Here is a 5,359-nt window from a genome sequence, read left to right on the forward strand (position 1 = left end):
CTGCTTGTCCAAGATCACCACTATTCTCATCTCCGAAGACAGCCCATCTGCTCTGAAAAGATTCTAGAGTTAGTAAGAAAAAAAGCGTACCAGACTCCTTTCCTTCTGATGGGAGACTCCTTCAAATCAGAAAAGGATTGAGCCTTCGGCTCGCCATGGTGGGAGGTGCTAGGGGAAGAAAAGGGCACCCAAGAAAGAAGACACAAGTGCTAGTAACAAACGCCAGCTACTCTGCGATCTTGCCAAAGGTGAGCCCTGCATATTCACTATGGGTTTATTCAGTGATGACACGTTGTTTTTCTTTTCCACTGTGTTTACAACATGATCTGTAGGTTCATATCTGGGTCCAGCTCCAAGTAGGTATTTATTTTTTGTTACTGTGCGCACAGCACTAAGTGCTTATTTTCTTACCAGAGTGTTTATTGTCGCTACATATGGCACGAGACGTAACAGATGTGCTTGCTCATGGCTGCCTCCGAATTCCTCAGGGGCAAATTCTAAACTCAGGGAAATTTAGGTTCGCTTCATTTTACAACGGCCGTAAAAACCAATCCACTGCCCTTTTTGACTACGTCCTTTTCCAAGAGGGCACCAAATGTTCTGAAGAACGAACGACAAAACTGTGAACTCTGATCAAGAAATGGATAAAATTCCACAGATGATGGCTCTTTCTCATGACGGTCTGCGGATGCTGCTGTGGGCAGTGCCAAAAATGGCAATAGCTCAGCTGATGCCAGGAAGGAAAAAAAGGAGGAAAAAATAAAGAAAACGGATAAAATTGTTACTTTAGACCACAAATGGTAGTGACTGGGGCAGAGGTCAACAATTTGCCTATAGTCTTGAAGTGAAGGCAATATGACGTGCCGCCCTGTGATGTCAGATGGCAGGCAGATATTCGTGGCACCTTGGAAAGAGAAATGGGATTGTCATATTATGCTAAGGATTAGTCATTTAAATTAGTTATTGGGTCTCAGACCCAATGATTCCTTTAATAACATGTACTCAGGCTGAGCCCTCCTGTACTAACCTGAAATGAAACTCATAGGTGATAGCACATACCCCTATGTGCAATTGTAACAATCAACATAATGCCCCAATAGAAAGGAAAAATAAAAAGAAAGTAATTTATAATAAAATAACATGCACCGCAAACTGTACACTCTCAGGCACAGCAATACTAGCAGACAGAATAAAGTAGCCGAATGTTTACACTATCATAGCACCACTGAGCGACAGTGCAAGGCAAAGACTGATACGCATGTGCTCTAGTAGCAACTCAAACTACAAAATCAGCTACCACCCATGTGCCTCTGACCTCCCAACATGGTGAACAACTTTTGGAAACTTCTAAGCAATACTAAATGCAAGCGTCTTTCAATATATACTGTACTTGCGATCTTGGAAAATTAGGTGCTTGTTTTCACCAAGATGATAGCTCAGTAGAATATGTGAAGGTCAGGGTGTCTGGGTGGCTCAGCGGTTAGGCATCTGACTCTTGATTTCAGCTCAGGTCACGATATCAGGATCATGAGATCAACCCGGGCATCAGGCTCCATGCTGAATGTGGAGCCTGCTTAAAATTCTCTGTCTCCCTGTCTCTGCCCCTCTCCTGCTGTCATGCGTACTCTCTCTTTAAAAAAAAAAAAAAAAAGATTTGAAGGTCACCCAGAACATGGGATAATTTCCAATTCTAGCATCTCTGCCCACCCTTTAAATGTCAATAGTGCTCCCCAATCTCTGTGACCACAAAAACTGCCACCATCGATTTCTAAAATCTATCCCCACCCCAGGACAATACCACCTCCCATTTAGTATCCCTGATTTAGAGTAAAACATGTTATTTGCAGAAGGATTTTTCAATTAATTTATTTTTATTTTAGAGAGTGTGCAAGCAGGGGAGGGGGAGCAAGAATCCCAAGCAGGCTCCACACTCAGCGCAGAGCCCAACACCGGGGGCTGATCCCACAATCCTGGGACCATGACCTGAGCAGAAATCGAGAGTCAGATGCTCAACCGATTGAGCCACCCAGGTACCCCACTGCAGAAGATTTTTAAAATCTTAAAATACAGCACTAATAAAATGATCCATTTCTTCAGCAATTTCCCCAATTGTGATTCACATTTTTAAAAAATTGATGTTGAAATTTACAGTCCCACAAAGAAGTAGTTTCCCAAGATCTGAGCCAGTTAGCTCATCAAGGGAGTCAATAAATAAAATTACAGAGCACTTTTTGAGGGGAATACCTACTTAGTATTTTAGACATTAAAATAATAGGTTGACAAAAGGAAAAAAGAAGAGAAAAACTCTGTAGGTTGTCTCATCAAGAAAAGCAATTTAATGAGAAGGTGTCATACAGATGTAGGATAATAAATATTGTAATTATTGTTTTGTTCCACTTTTGCAGCTATTCTGTTTAGTTGTGTTTTTCAAAAACACTCAGTAATTAAGAAACTTCTTTATTAGCAGCATAAATACAAATCAAAAATCCTACACACACCATCAGTCCCAATCTAGAGAGCACAGCCCTCAGGTTGCGGTTCACGTGTCTTGGGGTCAGCAGTGTGGCTGGAGCATCAGGTTCTAGCTCAGAAGAGCTCACTGCATTCATCTCTTCCCAACTGTGCACCCAGCAATGTCAAGTTCATAGCCTGAAAGCAGCAGTGACGGAAGTATCAGCCCAGAAATTGGCCAGTGCTGCAAATCAGATTCACCACCACCCACACACTGTGGCTCCCAGAGAGTCTGTTAAACATTCACCAGACACCACTGCATGGGGCTGGCTCCTTGGAAAAAACAACCTGTTGCAGAAGTACAAAACAAGACTTTGTGACAAACTCTTGGGAAAGAACAGTCCATCTTGGGCTCTCTAATGTTTCATCAAAGTCTCATAAAGTACCAAATGGTGGCTCAAAAATGACCAAGGAAACAAAACTAAACAAATGCCAATTCACTAGTATCCAAATATTTATTTAGTACCAACTATGTGCAAAACAGTCTTCTTAAATTCTTTCTGCAACAAGGCAAGACACACATTAAATAAGTATATAATGTGCAATGGACCAACGTGTACGCTGCCCATTTAAAGAGATAATTAAACAACGACACTAATATTTTTTGCCTTTTTCAAAGGGAATACTAACTTTAAATGAGGATTGTGACAGGTATGAAGCAAATATTGTCTCGTTAGACTCTCAACCACACTGTAAGATAATCATTAGGTTGAGCCACATGAAATCGCCGATAGTTGACCAATTTTGACCTCTACAAATGGTAATTTCCACCTAAATCATTTTCTCTGTTTTATAGACAAGGAAGCCAAGATCCTAATATATAAACTTGTCAAATGTCAAACAGCTAGTAAGCAACAAAGCCAGGATTCCTTGCAGACCAGAATGGCTCCAAAGCCCTGCGCTTCCCACCACACACACTTCCCAAATCAAAGAAACGTTAAGCACATTTGATGTGTTGCACGCATTGAAAGAATTCTTAGAATTAAACTGTTTTGAAATAACTCATGGTAAACGAAATTAAGTTAAGGACATGCATTTTGCCACATAACTAAACACTGGCTTCCTGGGTTTGTTAATCATAAATGATTAGAAATAATCATAATTGTTGATACGTTTTAGAGACTGAAAAAATATTTTAATAAAGACTGCAACCATTGTTTGACTTGTTCTTAAAAACTCAAATTAATGTTTCTACTTAAGAAATTCCATCAATGTTCAATTTATGCTTGTGAAATTAATGTTTAATTTGTACTTAACAAATGACTTTTTAAAAAATGCTGTGCTATTACTAGTACAAATCATCAAACGTCTCATATTCAGTCTGTGATTCTCAATCCACTAGAATGATCAGTGCTTCAAAAAAGAATGATAGTCATAAACGTTTGAACCAGAGGGTATTGATAGGAGTGTCTCGATTTTTAAACACATTCTCTTAGAGACATTTATTTTAGAGACATCATCTACACCCCCCATTTTATTCCTTTCCTTCTAGGTTACTGTGTGTTTTGCATCTACAGCTTTGACACCCCCCGCCCCCAACTAACCAGCTTTTTTCCTTCTCTCCTTGAACAGATACTTACAAATAACCTGCTAGGTGCTATCGACTGTGCTAAGTGCTGCAAATGCAGTGTATTTATATTCACATCCTAGGATCCCAACGTCCATCCAATCATCCCTTGAATTAACAGAAACTTCCAACCATACTTAGTGCTATCAGGGACAGGTTCCAAGAGAGGACGATTTGGCCTCGTTAGGGAAAACTTCCTGAGGAAATGGCACTTGAGCTAAGATGTAAAGATTTGATCTCATCTAATATAATCTAGTCTATTCTGTTCTATTTCATTAAGAAAATTATTATCTAGGGGGTGCCTGGGTGGCTCAGTCTGTTGAGCGTCCGACTTCAGCTCAGGTCATGATCTCACGGTTCGTGGGTTCGAGCCCTGTGTCGGGTTCTGTGCTTACAGCTAGCTCAGAACCTGGAGCCTGCTTCAGATATTCTCTCTCTCTCTCTCCCCCTGTATGTGCCCTTCCCCTACTCATGCCCAGTCTCTCTATCTCCCTCTCAAAAAATAAAAACATTAAAAAAAAAGAAAAAAAGAAAATGATTATCTGTGTCCCCTAATCTACATTGAGCAACTACTAACTTTAAGTACTGTCTCGATTCACTTAGCTTAACATTTTCAAGTGTCATCTAAGTTGCTGCACTGTGTGCGTATAATATTTCGCTTATTCATTTGTCAGTTGATGGACATCTGGGTTGTTGCCACTTTTGGCTATTGAATAATGCTGCTATGAGTTTGGGGGCACAAGTGTTTGTATGGGCATATGCTTTCATTTCTCTTGGGTATATACCTAAGAGTGAAATTGCTGAGTCATATAGTAACTCTAATTTTAATATTTTAAGAAACTGCCAAACTATTTTCTAAAGCAGCTGCACCATTTTACATTCCCACTAGCAGCGTGTGAGGGTTCTAATTTTTCCATATCCTTGCCAACACTTGTTTTTTATCTGATTATTTGATTATAGCCATCCTAGTAGTATGAAGTGGTTAGCTCATCGTACTTTTGGTTGCATTTTCTTGATGGCTAATGATGCTGAGCATCTTTTCGTGTGCTTATGGACCATGTGCATGTCATCTTTGGAGAAATATCTATTCAGATTCCTTACCTATTTTTAAGTGGGTTACTTATCATTGAGTAGTAAGAGTTACTTATACATTTTTCTTAAATGTTTATTTATTTTGAGAGAGAGCATGTGCAAGTGGGAGAGGGGCAGAGAGAGAGGCAGAGAGAGAATCCCAAGCAGGATCTGCACTGTTAGCACAGAGCCCGACATGGGACTTGATCA

The 5,359-nt window shown here is 40.0% G+C and overlaps 1 non-coding gene across 1 annotated transcript; it reads left to right on the top strand.

Annotated features, from left to right (window-relative positions):
- Positions 1-653: 653 nt before the first annotated feature.
- On the top strand, positions 654-740 carry LOC120248772. Its single transcript, XR_005532681.1, has one exon. It is a non-coding gene; the product is annotated as a small nucleolar RNA SNORD35 (small nucleolar RNA).
- The last annotated feature ends 4,619 nt before the right edge of the window (positions 741-5,359 follow it).

Source organism: Hyaena hyaena, unplaced genomic scaffold (assembly GCF_003009895.1).
Source record: "Hyaena hyaena isolate Hyena2069 unplaced genomic scaffold, ASM300989v1 scaffold_611, whole genome shotgun sequence".
Lineage (NCBI taxonomy): Eukaryota > Metazoa > Chordata > Mammalia > Carnivora > Hyaenidae > Hyaena > Hyaena hyaena.